At 43.5% G+C, this 26,435-nt stretch overlaps 2 protein-coding genes across 15 annotated transcripts in view; one reads left to right on the top strand and one right to left on the bottom strand.

The window, feature by feature from the left end:
* SAP30 (Sin3A associated protein 30) overlaps positions 1-6,993 on the top strand; it is a 100,311-nt gene extending 93,318 nt beyond the window's left edge. For 5 of the 14 annotated variants that reach the window (XR_011254429.1, XR_011254413.1, XR_011254422.1 and 2 more), the window contains one exon: positions 6,653-6,993. The gene's annotated coding sequence lies outside the window, so the exon portion shown is untranslated. Of the gene's footprint in view, positions 1-1,604; positions 2,197-6,652 lie in introns of those variants that run through there. The other 9 variants (XR_011254412.1, XR_011254405.1, XR_011254408.1 and 6 more) reach the window with 4 other exon arrangements.
* SCRG1 (stimulator of chondrogenesis 1) overlaps positions 1-26,435 on the bottom strand; it is a 97,396-nt gene that overhangs the window by 68,770 nt on the left and 2,191 nt on the right. The gene's annotated exons all lie outside the window — the stretch shown is intronic.

The raw sequence follows: 26,435 nt of genomic DNA, 5'->3' as shown, positions 1-26,435 counted from the left end.
AGAAGGGTGTCCACTCTCACCACTATTATTCAACATAGTTTTGGAAGTCCTAGCTACAGCAATTAGAGAAGAAAAAGAAATAAAGGGGATCCAGATTGGAAAAGAAGAGGTAAAACTCTCACTGTTTGCAGATAACATATTCTATGTAGAAAACCCAAAAGAAACTATCAGAAAATTACTAGAGCTAACTGGTGAATTCAGCAGTACAAGTTGCAAGATACAAGGTCAATACACAGAAATCACTTGCATCAATACCATTCACCATTGCAACAAAAAGAATAAGTTATCTAGGAATAAACCTACCTAAAGAGACAAAAGATCTGTATACAGAAACCTATAAGACTCTGATGAAAGAAATCAAAGATGACATAAACAGATGAAGACATATTCCATGTTCCTGGGTAGGAAAAATCAATATTGTGAAAATGACTGTAATACCAAATGCAATCTACAGATTTAATGCGATCCCTATCAAACTACCAATGGCATTTTTCACAGAACTAGAACAAAAAATTTCACAATCCATGTGGAAGCACAAAAGACCCTGACTAGCCAAAGCAGTCTTGAGAAAGAAGAATGGAGCTGGAGGAATCAACCTTCCTGACTTCAGACTATACTACAAAGCTACAGTCATTAAGACAATATGGTTCTGGCACAAAAACAGAATAGACCAATGGAACAAGACAGAGAACCTAGAGGTAAACCCACGCACCTATGAGTACCTTATTTTTTACAAAGGAGGCAAGAATATACAATGGGGCAAAGACAGCCTCTTCAATAAGTGGTGCTGCAAAAACCATTTTGTTTTAAATGTACTTCATAAGAACATTTGCTTACTGATTTTTTGCATTATACAACATTAAAGAAGCCCTATAACTTTTGTCTTTATTTCTTTTTAATATAGTTCAATGAAATTATCTGGATTTGGCACCTTGATTGTTACTTTGTAGCATTATGTGAATTTTTAGAAACAATTACCCTAACTATTAACCATTTATTAAGAAGTTTTACTTACTGGCTTTTAAAGTGAGACATGTTCATAGTTCAATACCAAAACATGACTAAAATGAACAAATCGCATGAAGTATCAGTGGACTCTAGGAAACATGGCATTTAGAAAAAAATAAAAAACCTCTGTGAGCAATAGATTTTAAATGTATTTTCTCCCAAAGGTCAAAGGGTAAGATTAAAATCAAATTTCAAAACTGTGATGATTTTTAACCTTTGAAGGTTAAGTATTTACAAAGAAATAAGTTGAAGATGTTATATATATTATGAAAATTAAAAGACACATAGCAACTTGGCCCATGTGATGAAATAATATTGACTACACACAAAGTTTTTAAAGTCTAGTTGTCCTGGATACTGAGATTTGAAATGCAATACAGACTCAGTTAGAAAAAAGAAATCAGCTGATTGAACTTATGGGAATAAATTCCAAATTCATGAGAAGGCAAAGAATTAAAATCATCCTTTATAATGTCAAACACATAGTAGGTTCTTAATAAATATTGGTGCATTGGGAGAAAACAATGCATTTTTAGGTTGGATGCTTAAAAAGGCTTTTAGACTCTTCTTGGTTTCTTTTTCTTCTTTGGGCATAGCACGCAGCCTGTGGGCTCTAGCTCCCTGACCGGGGATTGAACCTGTGCCTGCTGTAGTGGAAGCATGGAGTCTAAACCAGTGGACTGCCAGGGAAGTCCCTCCTCTTGGTTTCTTGATTGTAGTTATGCGTCCTGACCTGGATTCTGGATGAGAATCACCCATCCACAGGGCAGCTCAATATGAAAACTGGAACAGTCTCTTCTTAAGCAAACCCTCCCTCAAGAAGACACTATCTTATACTCAAGTGAGTATTTAAAATCAATTTTTAAAGTTTTCATGGCCATTTGAGAGTTTTAAAAAATCAGGCAAACCAGTTTTTGGATTGATTTGCCTGGTTAATACAGTGCACTGGTTACCCTGGTAGCTTCTGCAACCCCCTGCTCATGAGAGGCACTAACTCCTGGAGGTGGGGGTGGGAAATGACTTTTGAAAGTGAAAATCATACTGACCTCTTACTACCTCTGCTTCCTCCTTTTCTTACCTGTTTCTTCCTTAATTTCAACAAAAGCTTTCATTTGTTATATGGAGAGTTTATCATGGAAGAATCTTTGTTTCAAGGAGGAAAACAGAAAAATAAAATTTAATGTCTAATGCTTGGCTCTTCATGGATATTTTATCTTTCTTGTATGTGCTTTCCTCTACAAGTTGCAGCTCCAGTACATTAACTTTAGAAGTATTATTTTTATGTGAAGTTTTGAGATACTTCATGGCTGAACCTGACAAAACCAGATTTCCTTTTGCCAGTGTATTCGTCAGGGTCCTCCAGAGAAGCAGAACCAACAGGATACACGTATGCATGCATGCCTGTGTGTACATACAAGTTTATTACAAAGAACTGGTTCAGACCATCATGGAAGCTGAGATTATTAGATCCACAGTCAGCAAGTTTGAGACCCAGGGGAGCTGATGCAGTTCCTGTCCAAATCTGAAGGCCTGAGAACCAGAAACGTTGATGGTAGGATCTCAGCCTAAAAACTGGCAGGTCTGACATCCCAAAAGAGCTGATGTTTCGGTTTTAGTTCAAAAGCAAGAAAAAACTGATATAGCAGCTCAAGGGCGGTTAGAGAGGAAGAGTTCTCTCTCACTCCCAGGAGTGTGAGAATTTTTTCTTCCACTCAGGCCTTCAGCTGGTTGGTTGATGCTCACCCACATGAGGGAGGGCCAACTGTGTTCCTCAATCTACTGACTCAAACATGAATCTCATCCTCAACCCCACTCACAGACACACACACCCAGAACCATGTTTGACCAAATGTCTGGCACTCTTTGGTCCAGTCAAGCTGACCCATAAAATTAACCATCACAGCAGGTGAGATTCAATTATAAGATTAAATGAGTGTTGATAGATTTACTTTAAAAAATTATGCTTGCAACATAAGTTCAAGTATACAGTTATAGAGCATCTGAAGATTCAATGAGCCATCTTAAGGGAAAATTAGTTGGCCTTTTCAGTGTTCCCTGAAAAACTATTGTTTCACCAAAAACAATTCTACAAATATTAGCCACTATTTAACTAGTTCACTAGTCCATCCTAAAGGAGATCAGTCCTGAGTGTTCATTGGAGGGACTGATGTTAAAGCTGAAACTCTAATACTTCGGCCACCTGATGAGAAGAGCTGACTCATTGGAAAAGACCCTGACGCTGGGAAAGATTGAAGGCAGGAGGAGAAGGGGACAACAGAGGATGAGATGGTTGGATGGCAACACCGATTCGATGGACATGGGTTTGGGTGGACTCTGGGAATTGGTGATGGACAGGGAGGCCTGGCGTGCTGCAGTTCATGGGGTTGCGAAGAGTTGGACACGACTGAGTGACTGAACTGAACTGAACTGAACTAGTTCATTAAATCATCTATCAACCATGCACACATGTTCAGCTGAGTATGTATTTTGTGCCAGGCACTGTGCCAGATGCAGGGTATTCAGATGCCAAAGGAGAGAAACTCACTCCTGTCAGCCAGGAATTAATGTCCTGCCCAGCAGGTGAGGCAGCCAAATACATAAATTAGGAAGTAAGGTTGATTTTTAAAATTATTTCCCCATATATAATTGACATAAAACATTATGTTAGTTTCAGAATGGAGGTAGAGAAAAGATGGTGAAGTAGGACTTGAGCTCACATCCCCTCACAAAAATACCATAATCACAACTAACTACTGAACAACCATAAACAAAAAAGACTGGAGCCTACCAAAACAAATATTCTACATCCAAACGCAAAAAAAGAAGCCACAGTGAAATGGTAGGAGGGGCACTTTTACAATATAATTAAACTCCAAACCTGCAGGGTGGGTGACCCACAAATGAAAATAATTATATTGCAGAGGTTCTTCCAGAGGAGTGAGAGTTCTGAGTCCCCTATCAAGCTCCCCAGCTCTTGAGCTGAGGAGGCCCTCTCTCAGAAACTGCTGCAAACCACACATAGCAAGGACCCAGAGGTAAAGAGTGTCTTGATGCAGGGACTCTGCAGGCAAGGACTGCTGCATGGAAGCCCCAGAATAATGTGGCTGGGCTTCCGTCACCTGTGACTGTATCTGGTGCTATCAGTGACTTTTAAATTTTTATTTTATAAATTAAAAAAAATTGTCAATTCAACTCTTATGTATTTTCTCTTAGATGGTTGCCTGATTGTCTTCATGTTTGTGGGAGGTATAGCCAACATTTTTCATCTTGATTGAAATGTATCTTTTGCTTTGTCTTTTTTCCTTACAAGAAAATGATATTAATCTGAGTATTATTTAATTGCAGACATATAGTTGGTCAATAGGCACATAGAAGCTCAACATAGCTCATTATCAGACAGAAGCAAATTAAAATCACTATGAGGTACCACCTCACACTGGTCGGAACGGCCATCACTAAAAAGTCTACAAGCGATAAATGTGTGAAAGTGAAGTCGCTCAAGGGAGTGGATAAAAAGGAACCCTTCTGCACTGTTGGTGGGAAGGTAAACCGGTGCAGCCACTATGGAGAACAGTAGGGAGGTCCTCAAAAACCTAAAACTATATGATCCAGCAATCCCACTCCTGGGCATATATCCAGACAAAGCTATAATTCAAATACACACACACACACACACACACACACACATATAATGGAACATTCAGTTCCCAGTTCAGTTCAGTTGCTCAGTCGTGTACAACTCTTTGCGACCCCATGGACTGCAGCACTCCAGGCTTCCCTGTCCATCACCAACTCCTGGAGCTTGCTCAAACTCATGTCCATCTAGCCAGTGATGCCATTCAACCATCTCATCCTCTGTCGTCCCCTTCTCCTCCTGCCTTCAATCTTTCCCAGCATTAGGGTGTTTTTCAATGAGTCAGTTCTTTGCATCAGGTGGCCAAAGTATTAGAGTTTCAGCTTCAGCATCAGTCCTTCCAATGAATATTCAGGACTGATTTCCTTCAAGATTGACTGGTTTGATCTCCTTGCAGTACAAGGGACTCTCAAGAGTCTTCTCCAACACCAGTTCAAAAGCATCAGTTCTTTGGTGCTCAGCATTCTTCTTTATAGTCCAACTCTTACATCCATACATGACTACTGAAAAAACCATAGCTTTGACTAGACAGACCTTTGTCAGCAAAGTAATGTTTGCTTTTTAATATGCTGTCTGTGTTTTTCATAGCTTTTTTTGAGCAATATTCAATGAATTGGTCATTGAAGACCAATATTCTTGACCAATATTCAATGGAATATTGTTCAGTGATTAAAAAAAGAATGAAATGTCATTTGCAGTAACATAGATGGACCGAGATTGTCATACTAAGTAGCTCAAAAGGAGAAAGACAAATACCATGTGATATCACTTATATGTGGAATCTAAAATATGACACAAATCAACATATCTGTGAAACAGAGACAGACTCGACAAGACACAGAGAACAGACTTGTGGTTGCCAAGGAGAGAGAGGAGGGATGAACTGGGAGTTTGGAGTTAGCAGATGCAAACTATTATATATAGAATGGATAAATGAGGTCCTACTGAATAGCACAGGGAATTGTATTCAGTATCTTATAATCTATAATGGAAAAGAAACTGAAGTTGTATACCTGGAATTAACACGAATTATAAATCAACTATAGTTAAATTTTTAAAAATTGTAACTGTGTATGTTGATGGAAGTTAACTGAACTTATTCTGATCATTTTGCAAAATATACAAATATTGAATCATTCTACTGTACACCTGAAAACTAATGCAATGTTCTATATTTCTCGCTTCGTCGCTAAGTCGTCTCTGACTCTCTGCAACCCCATGGACTATAGCCCACTAGGCTCCTCTGTCCATGGGATTTCCCAGGCAAGAGTGGGTTGCCATTTCCTTCTCCAGGGGATCTTCCCGGCCAAGGGACTGAACCCACATCTCTCGCATTGCAGGTGGATTCTTTGTTACTGAGCCACCAGGGAAGCCCAGTTTTGTACTGCAGGTCCCTATTTTCTATTTGGGCACGAAGGAAGGAACCAAGCTGAATGAGTATGGTTAAGTTCCTGGCCTGAGATGTCCCCCACATGGTCTTGTGTTTGTTTTTCTTTAGAGGAAATGCTAAACCCTAGTGGCTCCCCCAAACACCTGGATTTTAGTATCTGAAAATTTAAGCTAATTAGCAAAACATAATTCCTACTTAATATAGCTTTCATCTGCTCATATCCATCTAATATGATTATTCCCAGTGCCAATTTCAAGTTCTAAATATAGTCTCCTGTAACAGGCAGCTTGCACAGAATCCCCATCTTCATTTCACTAGTTCAACTGCAGATAAGTGTTCCCTTGGATATTCAGGCAAATCCTTCTAATCCTGGGAATGTGGTCCTTAAGTAACTAACCTCTTGTTGGGGGGAAAAAAAATACCAGCCCTGGTCTTCATCACATTTCTATACTCTACTGAGCCCAGGTTTGAGCAGTTCCCAGTTTCCTTGCATCTAGAGATTTTAGTTGCCTATAAGGCTTCTGAATTTTCTTATTTTCCTGGCATGTCTGTTGTGGAACGTCTCACAGTTTTAGCCCATCCCCTCCTCCCACGCTCTCTCTTTCTCCTTCTAACCCTAGGAATTAAAGGTATGTGCTCTGCAGTTTCAGTAACCTGGCTTTTAAGTGAGACCGCAGTACAAAATAATAAATGAGATTTTAAACAATGTTTGAAGTGGGTGCGAGCCGTGCTGGACATTTCAAGACGGATATTCTTGCAGAAGCCATGGTAGAGGATGACGAAAGGCAAATGGATCACAGATGAGAGTGAAACAAAAACAAATGAAGAAAGAGAATGAACAGACACAGATTTTAGAAATCATTGTCTATTCCTAATTAGGCTTCATACCACCATGTTTGGTTACTGCTATGCTTTCATTCATGTCTTTTGACCTTGTTAAAAAAAAAAAAAAAGAAAGAAAGAAGTCACTTTGAGGGACCTCCATTTCAAATCCAGTGTGTGGCTCAATTCACTGATGGTCAGAGTCCAGCAGCCATCGTATACCTTCGGGAAAGCCCACCTTCTTGGTCACTGGGTCCTGCCTGGATCTCATTTCATTACTCAGGACAATATGTCATTCAGGTCTGCAGCAGTTTACATAGCTGTAGGTCTGAACACAGGCATGGAGCAACCATAAAATACCAAGAGTGGATGAGGAAACTACAACGCTCAGTTCTGGGAACCAAATGATGGCCAATGTACTACCCAGGTATGCATGCCAGGTATGCACCACTGTGAGCCAGAATGGTGCCAAGAATGACAAAGACAGGAGGGAGAGAATGAAAAATTACCTACTGGCTTAATGCAGACATTGATTTGTTTTCATAATCTTAAGTTGAATATACCAACTCGATGAAAGTGTTGACAAACCAAATATAATTCTTTATTAAAATAGAAAGCACAGTGAGGTATGCTTTAAAAAAAAGACTAACTTTAGGGAACTGGATATTTTCATGGCTCCATTGATGATCTGCTAATTGACAAAGGGAAAACCTACCTTACAAATGGAGACAGATCATCACCTTAACTCAGGGGTCAAACTGGACATCAGTAATAGCATGGCGGCCAGGCTTAGTACCCAGCTGGCGTCACGCGCGATGCAGCACATGCTCCCATATGTGGAATATTCTTCAAATGTGTAACCTGAGCCTCATAGAGACTCTACAGGACATATTGAACATGAAGGAATGTGTTAAACCACACGAAGAAAGAATCCAAACAGTCCAGAATTCAGTTCAGTTCAGTTCAGTCGCTCAGTTGTGTCTGACTCTTTGCGACCCCATGAATCGCTGCACACCAGGCCTCCATGTCCATCACCACCTCCTGGAGTTCCCTCAGATTCATGTCCATCGAGTCCGTGATGCCATCCAGCCATCTCATCCTCTGTCGTCCCCTTCTGCTCCTGCCCCCAATCCCTCCCAGCATCACAGTCTTTTCCAATGAGTCAACTCTTCCCATGAGGTGGCCAAAGTACTGGAGTTTCAGCTTTAGCATCATTCCTTCCAAAGAGATCCCAGGGTTGATCTCCCTCACAATGGACTGGTTGGATCTCCTTACAGTCCAAGGGACTCTCAAGAGTCTTCTCCAACACCACAGTTCAAAAGCATCCATTCTTCGGTGCTCAGCCTTCTTCACAGTCCAACTCTCACATCCATACATGACTACTGGAAAAACCATAGCCTTGACTAGATGGATCTTAGTCAGCAAAGTAATGCTTACTCCTTGGAAGAAAAGTCCAGAATTAGGGGATTCTAAAAGACAACTGACATAGCCTCTTCTAAAAGTCAGGAACATGGGAAAGTGGTGTGTGTGTGTGTGTGTGTGTGTGTGTGTGTGTGTGTGTGTGCGCGCTATTTTGGATAAAGAGAAACTGAAGACAGACCAACTGCAACATGTGTTCTTTGACTGGATTCTAAATTGGAAAAAACAGGGGCTGGTGCATGGGGATGACCCAGAAAGATGTTCTGGGGAGGGAGGTGGGAGGGGGGTTCATGTTTGGGAATGCATGTAAGAATTAAAGATTTTAAAATTTAAAAAATAAAAAACTAAAAATTAAAAAAAAAAAAAAAATTGGAAAAAACATTCTATAAAGCCCAGGTTACAATTTGAATATGGACTAGGTATGGGAAATAATTTATTAAGTGGATTATGTAAGGGGATGTTCTCATTTCTGGGGGATGTATGCTGAAGTGCTTGGGGGTGACTGACTTTAAAATGGCCTAATAACAACAGAACACAGATGAAGCAAAGATGGCAAAATAATGACAGTTATGGATTAAAAGAATGGGATTATGGGTGTCCATTGTACTTTTTTCTATTTCTCTTCATGCTTGAATATTTTATGATAAAAAGTTTTTTAAAAAAAAAAACCCATAACTTCATGAGTCAATAATTTCTGAAAATTAAATGTTTCAAAGCTAATTCATTTCTCTCCATCCATCTGGACCAGATCCACCTGCCAAATTTACTAAAAAATAAAATAATGAATAAAATACTAATGGTTAATATAAATTTTAAGTAAAATCTGCAGTTTTCACATAAAGTCATCCACTGGCAACAACAAAAGGCAATAATTTAAACTAAACCACATCAACTTCCCTTTAATTGTCTTTATGAGGAAAAACAAAAAATTGAATGGTAACAGTGACTGGTAAATATCACTATAACTGAAAATGTGCTATTTTTGTTAATGCATTTTTTAAATAGATGGTGTAAAAGTGAAAAGAATCTTGCTAATCTCAAATTATCAACTTTTCAGCATGAGTAAGTTGAAGCATAAAGAATAGCTGTTAGTAAAAAAAGACCCACATGTAAGGAACTGTCCATAATTTATAAAACAGTTATGCCAGTTTACAAATTAATAAAACAATAGCACAGTGGCGTAGTTTTAGTTGCTCAGTCATGTCTGACTCTTTGTGACCCCGTGGACTGTAGCCCACAAGGCTCCTCTGTCCATGGAATTCTCCAGGCAAGAATACTGGAGTGGATTGCCATTTCCTTCTCCAGGAGATCTTCCGGACCCAGAGATCAAACCCAGGTCTCCTGCGTTGCAGGCAGATTCAATCCACACATCTATTTTAGCCAGTCAATTTTCCTCCCTGGATGTATGTGTAGAATATGAGATCAAATATTCAATACTTACATTCTACTGTATACATTTCAGGTGAATTGTTGTCCAGATTTGGGAGTCAAAGTTGACTTCTGAAATCACTAAAGTTCCCTTCCGATAATAATGAGGTTATTATCAACTGGGCAGGATGAAAATAGCACAGGCTTGGGAGTTATGAAACTTATGTGACAGCCCACTCTGCAATGCTTGTGTCCTATACAAACAGTCCTTAGTGTCTTTGGACTTTAATATCCTTGTTTAAATAGGCCAATGGTTAGAATAAAGACCCTTAACATGGATTGCAAGGGTCTGTGGATCCCCTGAAAGTAAACTATTTCGTGCATATTAGTGTAGAAGCATTTTTCTGAGGAGAGGATGGTAGATAAGACATACAAATTGCAACAACTCTCATCGAAGGGTATTATCTGATTCCCTGTCCCCTGGTCTGGGTTGGCCTTGTGACTCGCCCTGAGCAACAGAATGAGGCAGAAGTGATGGTATGTGACTTGTAAGTCTTGACCTTGCAGCTTCTGCCCTTGTTCTCTTGGAAGGCTGCCATCATGTAAACGAGCCCTGCACCCCTGAGGCAGAGCTGTGGTGCAGCTGGCAGCCAGCAATGACCACCAGACACGTGGCTGAAGCTGTCCTGGTCTATCCAGCCTCAGTCTAGCTAAAGATGACTGAAGCTGCCTGAGGGACACCAGACAAAACTAGCCAGTTGGGCCCAGGAAAACAGAATTGTGAGCAAATTAACAGTGTTATAAGCCACAGAGTTTTGGGGTGGTCAGTTATAATGTATTATTAACTATTCCAAGAAGGTTTTCAGCTTTTATAAAATTCTCTTTATTGAACTTCTGAATTTGAATTCGATTATTTAAAAGGTTATAATTCCTTGTCTCTGCTCTGTTAACTACATCATTGGTATGATTTAATGTGGCAAGTCATGTATTAAAATTGCATTTTAAAGTATGTCCTAGAATTACTGAACTGAAGAATCAGCAGGTCTTTGAGTGTATACTTCAAAGGTGTTTTCTACTTTCCTCTTAAAAAAATGTGGAACAGTCCTCAGGCTCATCTTACATTCTTATTTTTAAAGATTAAAGCAATTTCATCTGAAAATTATATTAATATTCCAGTTTGTTATTTCCAGAGAAGTGTTTGAACTTATTTACGTCAGCAAGCATTTGCTCCTAAGTGATGTTATTCTTCAAGCCCTTTTAACCAAACTCTGTCCCATCCTTTCTACAGTGTGAAACAGTTTGAGGGTGTGGTCACCCTGTGCCTTTCCTGCTGACATAACCTGGCTGAAACGCCATCCAGCCCTGTGTGGCTTCCGTAGTTGCTTTTTTTCAAATGACCCTCTTCATCATCGGGAATGATGGAGTCCTTCTGGGTTTAGTCTTTCTGATTCTTTTCTCACATGTTCCTGACAGATTTTTTGTATCCATGCTTGTTTCTCAGATCATATTTCACATTTATATACACTATTGAAAAACATATCTGATCTCAACAGCCAGCTTCCTGCACAAAGATAGTAAATCTTTTTGGCTGCCCCCTTCCCTTTTCTTCTTTTCTTCCCCTTGGCTAACAGCCCTTGCTTTGAACCATTCACAATTGTAGCATCAGAATTTCATTCTGAGGACTCTCCCCTGCTTCTTTTTGGACTCTCAGACCAGGGGAGACCAAAGGGTCAAAGTCAAGCTTTTATAATTTCCTGAGATATTTTAAAACTCAAACCAACTGAGTGTGTCTGGCAGTGACCACATCCCTCTGGAATTTTCTGATGGCCAGGTGGCCCTCTTCCAGGATTCCTGTCACTTCTGATTTTCCATGCAGGGCCTCTGAGTTGGCCAGAATTAGAAGCAGAGTGTTAATCCTCTCCACTCTGAAAGATGAAATTATCATGTGGGTTAGTGATTCTCAACCTCGCTGCATACTGGAATCACTTGGGGGCAGGGACATTTAAAAAAACAAACAAACAATGTCTGGGGCCCCACCCCTAGAGATTCTGCTTTAATTAGAACGGCTGGAGCCTGCCCTACCTGTTAAAAAAGTTTTGGGGATTATTTTAACAGCCAAATATGGCTGAGAACAGTAATTAAGGCGAATTATGAATTTATCAGCTGTTCTGAGTTTAGAAAATGAGGCATCTGGCAATGCCAGGGTAGTTGAAGCCCCCATCATGATGAATCTTAACACTTCTCTTCTCTAACCCATTAAGCTAACACAGGCAATCCAGTTCTAGCATGTCTAAACAGGATAATGACAACCAGAACTGTGATATTACTTTCTGATTGTTGATATTAATTTCAATGCAGCTCTAACATCTTTAAACAAGATGAAGCTCAACAAAAAAGTTCTTTGAAAAGTTCAGAAGACAGTTGGGGACAGTAACTTTTCTGAAATTCCAAATACAGATGAACTACGTTGCTGTGGATGGTTTTCCTTATTAATTAAGAGAGTAATTTGACAAAGAAAGTGTATTGAAAATGAAAAAATATAGCTATATTTTTCTCCTTCTTTGGTCGATTTTCAGGATGCTAATTCTGTGTTAGCCAAAAGACAACTGAGATGTAAAATACATTATATTTTTGGAGAATTCTCTCTCACCATATATCACAGACACTACTTTTTTGGGCTTTAAAATTTTTTTAAACATCCCAATTATTATCCCCAAGTATGCAAATGCTTTTTTCATGAGGCTATTGTGCTTTCATGATGGAATTGCCTTGTTTCTATTATAATTAGTGGCAGAACTGATTCTAGTTTCATTCGCAGACATAGGCTAAGTGTCAGCCAAGTTGGGTGCTAAGGCGTGAACAGCAAGTCAGTTCTGAATGAGCATCTTCTCAAAGGACCTACTGAGGGCACAGTGGTATCATGATGACCAAAGCACACGCTAGGACTACCCTCTCGTGATTACACCACTCAGTAGGTGGTGTGAGACACTGCGGGCATGCAAGGGAATTCAGCTTCCTGTGAATTGGTCATAGGAGATTGATTCCAGAGTTGATCATAGGAGAGTGATTCTCCTGAATGCTCACTCCAGGAGTAGAAGGCATAGAGAGTTTTGAAACCTTAGCTCTAATCCGTTCTAAGTTACCAGTGTAGAAACTGCTATCTGTGGACAGCAGAAGTCCAGGGGTATGCTTTGTCAAATCCAAAAGAGAAAAACAGCAGAAAAGAATGAGCAGTATTCTCATGCTGAAATACTGCAACTGCTTTCAATCAAGCAGGCCCTTTCGGAATCACATGCATTTTGTCAACAATTCAGTTTTGCAAACATTTTGCAATACGGTATCATCTGACAAACTCTCAATAATGTATTTTCCACTAAAGAAAGCACACACGTAGAAAACGGTGTCAAATAGCATGAAAGGGTGTGTTCTGAAACTGTGGACACTAAGAAAACTAGTGTTGCTTCTCTTTCCAACTCTAACTCATGCCATCTTGAGCTAGAATTATAGGAGCTAAAAACAATGCATGAGAAGAGGGAGGAATGAAAAAGAAACCCTGACAAAACAAGAGAGTACAAACAGCGGAGCAAAGACAACTGCTACAAGGTTTCCTAAAATTGGTGCGTGTAACTCAGACCCGGACTTATTTTAACCTCTCTCATTTTACTTAGAATACCTAAATACCCAAATATTTCACCGTGTGTGCATTCTCACTCAGTTGCGTCCAACTCTTTGTGACCTCATGAATCGTAGCCTACCAGGCTCCTCTGTCCATGGAATTTTCCAGGCAAAGAGTATTGGAGTGGGTTGTGATTTCCTACTCCAAAATATTTCACCATCTACTGCCAAATATCCACACTGAAAATGATGTATACCTTTGTTCTGTGACAGGGCAAGAATTGCAGATACATGCCTAAGTGTTTATACAAGTTTAAGTAAAACCTCGTTAGATTTCTGTTCCTACCAAAATTGTGAAGTCTTTCTAAACAACTCTGTTGACTTTTCCTGGAGAAAAGAGAAGACTCCCACTGCTTCAAATTAAGTCCACTTATTAGCAGAGAAATCACTGGTTATGACCAAAGGAAGACAAATTGTGTGCTTCTTCAATGAGAAGTAAGTATATCCATCTTACAAATAGCTTGCCATCAGTGGCTCAGGTGATAAAGAATCTGCCTGCAATGCAGGAGACCTGGGTTCAATCCCTGGGTTGGGAAGATCCCCTGGAGGTGAAAATGGCACCCCAATCCAGTATTCTTGCCTGGAGAATTCCATGGAGAGAGGAGCCTGGTAAACTACAGTCCATGGGGTCAAAAAGAGTCAGACATACTGAGCAACTAACACTTTCACTTTCAGAACATAAGCACCTCCGATCTGAGGTGTGCATCCACGATTGCTTTTCCTACCTCTCTCCTTAGTAGGACGGGAAAAAAACATACTTAGTACCCTGATGTTTTGGTTTTGCAAGCAATACAATCAACCTCCCAATTTCATCCTAAACCAGGAGGCATTCCTACTTTGCGCAGTTCAACCAGGACTGCACAAATGACTGGGATCAAAAGAAGACATTCTGCCTCTTCACTTGAACTGAGTCAATGTGAATTAATTTAAAATGTCAAACTTGATTTCAATAAAACAGACTTGAAAAACAATACTGTTTGGTTAAGAAAGAGGTTAATGAGGAAAATGTAATCCCCACTCAAATGTCATTGGAATGCAAAGCCACATTTATTTGCATGTGTGGTATCTGTAAAAGGTCCAAGGAATTTTGTTTTTAGTGTTTTGAATTGTTTATAATGTATTCTCTTTTTTTCCATCTACTAACAATTCCCAGAAATGATGAAAATCAAAAGATGGAAAAATATAAATGCATTTGGGTTCTAGGAAAATTACCAGTTGCAACATCTGCTCTAGCCACAGTTCATAAAGCAGGTGATTATGGAGACAATAAAGAAAAATGTTATTAAGTCAGTAAAAAAAGATCTCTTGAACCTTGCCAACTCTGTGATAGCGCCTAGAAGTCTGACACTCCAAAACAGTCCATGCAAAATTTTACAACAAAATTTTCACTAATAATGATGCTTGTTTTCGAGCACAGGGTTCAGATATTCCAGGCTTCAGGACATGAAATGCACTGAGCAATTTCTCTGACCTTGTTATATTTTATTAAATCATTTACCAAAGTGTCAAATAAAACAAATCTATTATTTAAAAATCAACCCTGGAAAGGTCATTAGCTTTTCAACAGACCAGTTTTTCGTTGCACTTTTAGATATTTTTCCGCACATTTCAGGGCCAGGAACTGCTTCATTAAGAGCAGTGGGTTTCAAAACAACCCAGTTTCCCGAGGCTCGGCAGCCAGGGCAGAGCACTGTTCTGGGAGCCACAGACCTCAGTTAACGAGGAGCCAAGGATGTCTTGGCAGAGAGTCCACCCTGTTAATGTTCTGGCCACAGTTCACCTAGTAAGGAGCTGAAACTCTATTGGATAGGATTACCGTTGCTTAAAATTTTATTTAATGCCTTGATCCGTCACTTGAATGGTCTCCCTAGGCCTTCAAATATGCAAGAATGAAAATGAGATGAGAATTAACGCGTTTATAGCCTCTCCTTATATTTCTATTTCTGGCGAATCCTTTCAGATACTGAGAGTGATATAATTCTACAGTAATGAAATCCCTTTGGAAACCTCTATTTCCCCACCCCAAAGTTTTCAGATAACAGGACTGCCTTTGGAGTAACTCCCTGCACCCTTCCCTGACCTAGCCCATGGGTGCATCTGGAAGAACCACTGGCTCTTTTGGACCAAACCTTAGCTGGGGTGAGAGGTACAACCTATGAGGCCTCTAAAATCCCAACTACTTCACAGAACTCAATTAACTACTAGAGAATTAATATTTTTTGAGGGTGTTACCACCATGTCCCTCCTGGGTTCCTGCAGCAGCATCATCATTTTGGGGCCCTGGCTGGGGAGCCGCCTCTATCTGCATCATGGTTGACCTGCTGTCAGAGGGACTAAAGACCAAGGGCAGTCAGTTCCACTCCCACTTCACTGGCAAGAGCCAGCTCACAGGGTCACACCAGAGCATGGCACAGTGGGGAGGTCTCCCCCTGCAGGGAGGGGCACTGTGCCCAAGAGCAGTGGGACGGTAGCAGAGCAACCAAGTCCTTCTGGAAAAAATTAGTAAGTGACAGATTCAGTCTTGCCTGTGCTCAGGAAGAATTGCTGAGCCAGAGAATCAGCTCCAGAATACTATCTGCAGGTTCAGGGTGTTAGGGTGGGGCTTAGGCAGCAAGGTGGACAGAGGAAGCGGCCCCACTGTGGCTGGGATCCTCATTGTCCATCTAGCAACCAGTTCATACTGAGCCAGGCCAACTTGCTCAAGTAACTAGTTGTTTAGCCTCAGGCTGGAAATCGAAAATACAGTCTCTTAAGTAGCATAGACATGGAAGGGCTGGAGGAACAGCCACCATGAGAACCCCCACACCCTCTAGGCTGGGGGACAAGCAGTTGGCAATGGGATGGGGCCACTGCCCAAACGCCCACCTTCCAGAGCCCTCCTAGACACCCCCGCAGCTGAGGAAAGACAGTATCTTCCTCTTGTTTGCCTTTCAAATGCGATGTGACTGCATTTCATTATCAGAACCTGCCCTGCATCCTGCCTCTTGCTGCAGATGTCCTGGGAATTCTATTTCTATGTACCCTGGGTCCCCAGCACAAGGAGTACCACAGGCATGGGAAGGGCTCTCCTCCAGGGACAGTCATCCACATCCTTAGTGGCCTGCCAAGAGGAAGATACCTGGAACCCTCTGGAGTCCCCTCAAGATGGAGAGTCCCCAGATAACCACTCAGAGCCAGTGTTGCTGAGTCACTCTCCTCCAGATCTGATCCCCCCAGCAGCCTTGAGTGTTAGGGGACTGGCTTGGGGTTGGGGGAGCAGGGTTCATGGAAGTAAGGTGGTATTAAGGACAAGATCTCAGGAGGGCTTTCATCTTGCCCTGCCAGTCACCTTCTCCCCCAAACCCCTTCCCAAGAGTCTACAGACTACTGGTTCTCCAGGTCTGGTCCTGGGCCAGCAGCATCAGCTTCACTTGGCAACTTGTTAGAAATGCACCCCAGGCCTGGTGCATCAAAGCGGGAGTGGAGCAGAGTAATCTGCAGCCTAAAAATGCCCTCCAGCTGCTTCTGCTGCACCCTGAAGTTTCAGAACCCCTGCAGTTGGAAACTAGGCATTTCTGGAGCAATAGAAAGTGGAAACAAGGCCCACTAGATTACTAGTGGTGAACACAGCATATACTTCAGCAGAGGTCCCGGTCAGGCTCAGATAGAGCCTGGGCTAGGTCCATTACCCCAAAGTCTAAGCCTATGTCCCCTTTCCCTCTGGCTGACCACATGAGATAGGGTTAAAGCCATAATCAGCATGAATGCAGAGAAGACAGAGAAGGAAGGCCACATCCAATCTGTGTCTGGCTCAGATAACCTATCCAAGTATCTGGAGTGGAAAAAGAGAACCTTGGTTGATATGCCTGGTGTCATACAAGGCAGGCTCCTAACCAGGAAACAGGAGATTGACTCTTAACACACAAGACCTGCCCTCTAGTACATACAGTTTAATCAGGGTCCTGAAGCATTTGCTCCTCTTAGACACTGGGGCAGAGAGGAAGATCAGGGACAAAAGCATTCCTCATCCCCAGGGTCGGTTTCTGAGCTTGGGAATTGGTTTAAGAATTGGTTTAAGACTATTCTTTCTACCTTCCCCTGCTAGGATAAGCTAAGATGAAGACTTCCCTTTCCAATGTCTGGCTCCCGCCGCCCTCCCCTCCACACCCAGACTGAATAAGCAGGCTTCTGCTATATGCCCATCTTCCCATTGCCACCTTCCCCTTGAGGCCTGGGGCTCCATCTCACTCTTCCATGCCAATCTTTTTCCTGGGGCCTGAGATCTGACATGATCTCTTATCATGTATTACTTTTATAAACAGGAAAAAACCCACAGGGCTGAGATTTGAAAAACGGAATCCTCATCTCCTGATCTCATTTTCTCTGAGGATCATGCTCAGGGTCAGGTCTGCAAGAGGGCACATACCCTCTAGCTCCTGCAGGGCAGCAGGAGCCCCAGCCTTGCGCCCCAAACTCCAGGAGCATAACACTGATGGGGCCCTTGTTGGATTTCTCTACCACTGTCACTCTCACTTTTTAATGTAATCCATGACAAGAAGTATATTTTGCATTGTGACTCAGTATACATGCATATACACTCATGGGGAAAACTTCTTTTCTATGCCACTTTAAAACTGCTAATCAAATTGCACATTACTAATCTCATGAGTTACTAATGGATAGCAACCTGCAGTATGAAAAACACTGTTCTGAAGTCCACACTGTAACAAACATACCACCAGCATCACAGAAAAGGCAGCATTAGTAGCACACTGTCATCATGACCCACATTGCTGAGAGCTCTATGTGTTTGCATATGTGTTACTGTCATTTCTATTAAAGTTCTAAAATTGTTACAGGCCATAATACCAACTCTGTGTTCCTAGCTTTCCAATAAATACCAGAAAATTACTTTTATTGGATTCATCTTAACTTAAAATTTGGTGATGATTTGAAATGTGTAGATGGCTAAATTCTCATTAGCAGATAAGTGGTTATTTTCTAAGTTTCAACCAACATTTCTGTTCAATGAAGTTTGGTTTAAATCAAGTAAATCTATAATAATCACATAATGGCGTTTCTCTCTTCTCCCTGTTAAATGACAGTAGTTCAAAGCCTGGAAACACTTCAAGGATAAAGACTGGGGTTTGAAAGTTGAAACGTGTGCCTTCCCTAATAGAGTCAGACCCTCAGCTGTCGTGTGAGGGAAGCTCAAAGCCCTCCTTTCACAGCTGGGTTGGGCCTGCCTCTTTAGGACCTGCCTTCAGGGCTCTGTCACTCAGCACAGTTATGCCTGGCTCAGGACACCAGGCCTCCGACCCTGCCTGCGCGTGCGCGCGTCATCTGCAGCACAGACAGGCGGACACAGGATGCTGCGAGACTGGAACAGGCCTGCCCCACTCCTCGCCCTCCTTCCCCAAATCAAAACCCACTGAAAACACCGTGAAAAGCCAGAAACCTCATGGCTTTAATTACTTCCATTCCCCAAGCTGCATGTGGCACACAGGACACCTCGTATCCCTCCAGGGGTGCGCAGGGGAGGGAGCGCCAGCCCAGCCTGCCCGCCTTCCAACTCCGCGCCCTCCACTCCGGTAGGGCTTGTGGGCTGGCGCCACCTGGCTTTTCAGAGCAGAACGGGAGGCAGGAGGTCGAGGAGGTGGGCGAGGGGCTGCGGGCACCTAGGAGGCAAGGCGCCCCGGAGCGCCTCCCACTTCAAAGCCCCGGGGCAACCGGGCAGCTGGCAACCCGCGCTGCGGAAGGAGAGGCAGTTACCCTCCCGGGAAACCAAAGACCAAGAATTTCCCCCGCTACTGACGTTAGAAGAGCAGATTCCACAATCAGGGCAGGCCCGAAGCGCAGACATAATGGTGGCAACTCAAAGCGTTATAAACAAGCACCGGTCGATTTACGCCTTCATGGGTTCTGGCGGATTTTACCGAGTACCTATTCTACACAAACTTCCTCCATCGACCTCCGGGAACGGAAAGACGACAGGCTCTGCTACCCACCCAGCTGAGCACTGGAAAAGGGAAGGGACCCCTTGGCATGCAAACTGGGAAAACCACGCGTTCAGTAACTGATGTGAAAATAAGACAAAAGCCCGGCTGGGAAGTGCTTTCAGCATAAAAGCATTTAGTAGAGAAAGCAGTAACAGCCGTAATAAGAGCTGTAGTGGATTCTAGTAACTGTTCAGTGCCCTATAAATTTGCAGTTTGCATTTGTGTGTATGGATGTGATGAATTCATAGGTCTGCTAACTGGACAGCACTGCTATTAAACCTGGACTACTTATCAAAATTATCTACCCACCTATTTCAGCAGGTATGTTCAGGGGGGGATCAAGAGCAGTGAAGGTTTTGGAAGCTGTTTTTCCAAGTAAGCATGCAGGTGCACCAACAGACACATGGATGCATACAAATGCACACATTACGTGCATGTATGGAAAGATGGGTTTGCATTTATTATGACGACTCGGGTACCGTGCTATACACTTTATAGCAGACTTTCACATTCACTTTTCATTAATCCTCACAACATTAGGGGGCATCATTTGTCCCCATTTCACAGGTGAAAAACCTGCAGCTTCGAAAAAATGTTGTGTTGGTGTCTATCACATATTTACTGAAAGTGAGAATGGCTTTGAATCAGAATAAAATCAGCTATAAAACCAAATATATTTATTCTAGTTCCGGGCCATTCTCATATTCAGCAAATATGTGATGGACACCTTCTATACACCAGTAAAGCACCGTGGCCATCAAGATTAAAGACTTGTTCTACTGCCCTTGGGAACTCACTTGGTGGAAGAGAGAGAAATTACAATCCTGTAGAATATAAACTCCGTACTCAGCCTGAGGCTTAGTGAAGACTTCCTCAAAGAGAAGACACCCGGGCTGAATCCTGAAGGACCAACAGAATGACATCCTTCTACCTTGTGGGGGAGGAGGGAGGTGTGCACAGGGGAGGGAGACAGCACATGCGGAGACACAAAGGCAGAAAACCACTGGTGTCCATCGCTGGTCAGCAGAGCCAGGCTTCCGAGTGTGAGAAGGGAAAGTGGCGAGAAAACAGATGTTATGTAAGGAGCGTCACACGCTCACGTTTACATTTTCCTGGAAGTTTGTGGGAAGTGAACGGAAGATTTACAGTCGGGAAATGATATGATCACATCACATTATATAATGACGAAGCTGGCTGCTTCCAGGACAAGCTGAGGTGCACACTGGTGGGAGGAGAAATGATGGAATGATGCAGGCATGGTCAGTTCCTGCCATTACTAAGGCAGGAGGCGGGGGCAGGTGAAGAAAGCGGATTTGAAAGATAATAGGAGGAACTGGCGATGGTTGCCAGGTTACTGGCCTAGCCCCTGACTGTTATCAGTGCCATTCACAGAGACTAGACCAGACGATGAGTTGCAACAGGGACTACAACTATATTCCATTTTGAGAATGGTGAATTTTAAAAATCTAAGTACATCCACTTAGGATATGGCAATACCCTCCTGTATGGGGTTGGATATTCAGGTCTAGTGCTCCTAGAAAAGGCTTGAATTGTAGAAAAATCTGCCATCAACATCATCTGTGACCACAGAATGGCTAAAAATAATACCAGTGATGATAATAACTGCTAACATGCATCTAGTACTTACTATTAGGTTTTCTCATTTAGTTCTTATAACAACCTCAGGGATACTCCTGAGATTAGATTAGATTAGACTGACTACTGCCCAGGGAGAGATTTTCAAATCAGCAGAGAAAAAGTTCTAGAACAGGACCCTGAGGATGAGGTTTACCAGGAGGGGCTGGAGAGCTCTAGCTAGAGTTGCAATGAATGCCTTACATAATCAGCCAGACTCAAACATGGAAGGTGAGTATCTTTGCTCCAGGACAACAGCCAGGAGTTGTTGTCTAGGCTGGCAGTCCATCCCCACAGATGTAAGGTCTTTGCTGAGGGACACCGCACAGCCCTAGTGCTCTGTGGGGTTCTTTTAGCCTCCAAGCTGTCAAGGTCTCCCAGCCTGCGGGTGACAGAGGCAGAGACAGCTTCAGTGCAGAGAAATTGCTTGCTGCGCTACACACCCCTGGATTCCAGCCAGGCTCATCAAGGTCAATCGAAACAGGAGAAAGTGCCCAGACTTAATTTCCAACACGGCAGACAGCTCCCCACATCATATCTCACATCAAGAAGGTGCTTCCCTAAAGCAAGCAAGAGCAGCTTTACCATCTCATCATTAATAGTGAATAACTCCTTTGTTAGCTCTTCCACCTGCCCCTACTGTTGATAATCTGGGTGTCTGTTGTGTGAGGGAGAAGGATCACTTCTTAACATTGACTTAACTTTATAAATTTGTTAATTTTTATATTGCTTCTTTATTTGATCATGAATTTCTAAGTCTCTTACACTGAGTTCAACACTCTAAAACAACTGAGACTTGTCACTGTATCCTCATTAGAGGAACTATAACCTTGTCCCAAAGGTCCTTGTGGGCTCAAAATTCACACAACAGAGTTGGTATCTTTAAAAGAACACAGCACAAGTGACAAGGTGCTGACTTTGAGTTTTGCTTTAATTTTGAACTCCTGAACCCAAGACTGTTATGTTCTGGTTCAGGTATTGCTGTTCTGAATGAGAAAATGGGGTGAGGGGTGCAGATGGTTGGCTCCTAGAGACCTGTCTTTGTAAAAATTTTCACAGAGGAATGTGGCACAGAGCAAGAAGCAATCCTGGGCTCTCCAGCTGTGCAACCTGGAGAAATCAGCTCTCTGGGCTCCTATGCTCATCTGCAAGAAGAGGGCAGAAGCAACACTAAAGCACTTTGCAAGTTTAACACTCATTGCATACTTAATACAAGAATAAGCAGGGTGCTATAGTTGGTTCCAGAGAAGGCAATGGCACCCCAGTCCAGTACTCTTGCCTGGAAAATCCCATGGACGGAGGAGCCTGGTGGGCTGCAGTCCATGGTCACTGAGAGTTGGACACGACTGAGCGACTTCACTTTCACTTTTCACTTTCATGCATTGGAGAAGGAAATGGCAACCCACTCCAGTGTTCTTGCCTGGAGAATCCCAGGGACAGGGAGCCTGGTGGGCTGCTGTCTCTGGGGTAGCACAGAGTGGGACATGACTGAAGCGACTTAGCAGCAGCAGCAGCAGCAGCAGCATAGCTGGTTCTGCTGCTTCTCCATCTGCTATGAGTAAGGGACTTACTGTATGTTGATATACACAATAGCATCAGACAACATAAAAACAAATGATTTATGAATCAACAGATTACCAAGATTAAAAATGAAATATGCATTGCTGTACAGCAGAAACACAACATTGTAAAGCAATTATACTCCAGTTAAAAAAAAATTTTAATGAATGACATATATACATGCATATGTATATACACAAATATATAGCACACACATATAAGTAAAGATTAAAATATGTGTATATCATAAAAATTAAAAGTATGTGCAAATAGCTCCAGAGAAACTGACTGGTCCAGACATGCAGCAGGTTGATGGCAAAGCCAGGTGGAAAGTCCAGATTTTCTAACTGCTTGTCAGATAATTTGCCCACTGGTCCAGGTGGGGGCAAATTATAAGTCACTAGGTACTGGAAGATTCAGTGAGATTCATGTTTAATGCTCCCTGTGTGGCATGTTTCCTTCCCCACCATCATCAATAATACATTAGAAAAAGCTGCATGTGCTGGTGACAGCATGGATCTGCTTTTAAAAGGGAGCCCCCCAAAATGTACCCCTGCCTTTAATACCAACTCTACATGTAAGTTTGCTGAGGAATATAGCCTGAGAACATTTTTCAGAGGTGATCACAGGAATCCATTTAATGGGAAGTAGTGAAGAGAGAAGAAATTACCCAGCTTGTCCTTCAACCGAGGGGCAGTTAGCTCAAAGAGAGCATGTTCCCCAGTTCCACCCTAGTATGTGCCCTGGGCAAGTAGCTATCTTGTTAGGTCTCAGTTCATTTTCAGGGAAATTCAGAAGCCGAAACTAGATCATTTTAATGACCCCTTACATGCTGAGATTTTATCTTGAGAAATTCCTGAAGCAAACTGCCTGAACTTTGGGCCAACTGTCCCATGCCTCTCTCAGGTAACTGAAAAAACTGTGATAGGTACTATTATCCAGTAGTAATAATAATGTTAAAATAGCTGTTGAGGAAGAGGAGCTTTGCATCTGTTAAATAAATCTTGTTTGCTGTTGTTTAGTCCCTAAGTCATGTGTGATTCTTTCGTGACCCCATGGACGGCATGCAGCCTGCCAGGCACCTCTGCCTGTGGGATTTTCCAGGCAAGAATCTGGAATGGGTTGCCATTTCTTTCTCCAGAGGATCTTCACTACCCAGGGATCGAACCCGCGTCTCTTGCATTGGAGGCAGATTCTTTACCACTGAGCCACCTGCTGCTGCTGCTGAGCCGCTTCAGTCCTGTCGGACTCTGTGCGACCCCATAGACAGCAACCCACCAGGCTCCCACATCCCTGGGACTCTCCAGGCAAGAACACTGGAGTAGGTTGCCATTTCCTTCTCCAGTGCATGAAAGTGAAAGTGAAACCGCTTAATCGTGTCCGACTCTTAGCAACCCCATGGACTGCAGCCTACCAAGCTCTTCCGTCCATGGGCTTTTCCAGGCAAGAGCACTGAAGTGGGGTGCCATTGCCTTCTCCGACTGAGCCACCTAGGAAGCCCCAAATCTTGTTTAGACCGAAGTGAAAAAGCAAACTGGAGCCAGGTGTGCAGGCTCCTGCCCGCCGGTCGCTTCAATACTCATTAAGTATTGAATTGCCCTTATCTCAGGAGCCATGCACTAAGGCAGGCCTGGGACTCAGCTGGTGTAACTTAACATTAAGGGAGTGCTTACCAGCAGGAAACTCACCTGCTTTTACCAGGTAGAAAGCAAAGCGACCTGACACTTCTGCTCTCGTCCCTGGCGGAGTCATGGCTCTGCGGTCCCTACAGTCCCTTGTGGGTGAAAGTCACCTTCCCAAAGTCCTTGTGGATCTTCGGCAGCCGCCTCAAGCGAAAGCCCGACTCCCGGGGAACCTAAGCTGGTGGCTCCCTCCCATTTGGGGGAGGAAAAAAAAAAAGTAGACTAGAGTGGGGGTGGGGCAGGGATGGACCCAAAAAAAAAAAGGAGGAGGAAAATCCTGCGAAACATGTTTTGGCAGGCCCGGCCTTCCGAGCCCTTCCATATGTGTTCCATATTGCGCAGACCCGGTCTTTGATGTTTTTCCTGAAAGTAGAGACATTATTCTTTCTCCAACTGCGCCTGAACCCACAAACAGGGAAACGGCGAGGCCGGACCACAGGCCCCCAGCAGGTCAGCCACGTGGATGGAGGCGCTGCCCTGACACCCTCATCCCCGGGCTCTCCCGTCGTGGACACCAGCCAGGCTGGACCCAAGATGTCCTACCGACGGCAGTTAGGAGTCACCCAGTCATCTAACTCCTAACACCCAGTTAGGAGTTACCAAATGGGCCCTCATGTGCCCACTGTCAAGTCCTCCTTCCCTTTGCCTCCCTCTACCTGTGCAGTAACTTTCTGCTGCTGCTGCTGCTAAGTCGCTTCAGTCGTGTCCAACTCTGTGCGACCCCAGAGACAGCAGGCCACCAGGCTCCCCCGTCCCTGGGATTCTCCAGGCAAGAACACTGGAGTGGGTTGCCATTTCCTTCTCCAATGCATGAAAGTGAAAAGTGAAAGGGAAGTTGCTCAGTGGTGTCTGACTCCTAGCGATCCCATGGACTGCAGCCCACCAGGCTCCTCGGTCCATGTGATTTTCCAGGCAAGAGTACTGGAGTGGGGTGCCATTGCCCGCCCTAAATCCGCTAGGGCTCTTCCTGGCAATACGGAGGGTCAGGCTGCCACCCACCATGACCCAGAGGCAGAGAAGTCCTCGAAGTGACTCGGGGCGCAAGCCTTCGATAACCCAGCTCCTCGCGAGTGGGCGGAGCGGAGAGGGCTGCCCAGCAAGAGCGGCAGCATCAGAGCTTCCACCACTTCCGGGTCTCTGCAAGTCCGTGGGTGTGCACCACACGGACTATGTAGGCGCCTGTGGTTAATTACAAATACTCAAGGCGAAGGTTAGAGCCAAAAGAGAGCAGTAAACTACCTTAGCCGACGGCAACATCCAGCTGGGTGACACTATAGCCTCTCCAGTTAGTCATGATCAAGTCCCAGTTCTCAAGCATGTTAGCGTCTGCTCAGAGAAGGGGCATCCGAAGTGGAAGACCAGGGCGTCACTGTAGCATCCCTGCCCCACCTGTCGTCGCAGGTACTCAAGCACGGCCCGAGTGCCCCATTAGTCAGGGTGAATTTCACCAGGCACACGAGGCACAGCCTTTATGCACTTTGGCTTCCAGGAAGGTCTTGGTTGTCTGGGTTGAATCTGGCTTGAGGGTGAACTGGGGCGGGGGGACTCAGGTCGCCTAGAGACTCGCGGGTCAGGAGAGGTGCACTGTCAGCAGAAATCACACCGATGCCCTGTCTGTTCCGTGGGTCAGCTGGAGTGGGCCCCCTTGTGTTTGGGCACTGTGTTGAAAGTAGGAGCTGATCTACCTGAGGTGATCTCGTTTACAAGCTTGAAATTAACTGGATAGGCACAGGCTACACACATGCCCACCTTTATTTACAGTTGCTCTCAAATAATTGCTCCTTTTCCTTCGGAGCATCTGTCTGTCAACCATGATCTATTGTTCCAGCTCCTACTGTATGCTTAGATCTTTACCAGCTCTTTCAGGGATCCAAGGCCACAGAAGGCCAGTTTCTGCCCGTGAACCTGGCTCAGAACTGGGTATTAGTGCGTTGGTAGAAAAAAGGGAGGGGGCACATTAAAATTACTTCTTCTGTTGCACTTTTTCTGGAATGAATCAAAGGCACCAGAGAAGAATATAATATGTCATGCCTGGACCTGGGCTCTGCTTCCTTTTTCTGACCCTTCCTCAACCCGGCTTTCCCTCCTCAAGAGATCTGGAATTCCCCTTACTGAGGTTGGGTGGGGGAAGAGCCAGCCCAGGTAAGTATGGGAGCCACATGGTCTCCGGAATGGAGAAAGAAAAGGAAATCATCTCCAAATGCAACTGGGCAGGTGGGGGTAGATTGAAGCCGAAAAGGAATAGGCAATCTGGATAACCCCCA

The sequence above is a fragment of the Ovis canadensis genome, chromosome 2 (genome assembly GCF_042477335.2).
Source record: "Ovis canadensis isolate MfBH-ARS-UI-01 breed Bighorn chromosome 2, ARS-UI_OviCan_v2, whole genome shotgun sequence".
NCBI classification, from domain to species: Eukaryota; Metazoa; Chordata; class Mammalia; order Artiodactyla; family Bovidae; genus Ovis; species Ovis canadensis.
Note: the sequence above shows the minus strand (reverse complement) of the source record. Positions and strands in the feature narration are given on the sequence as shown.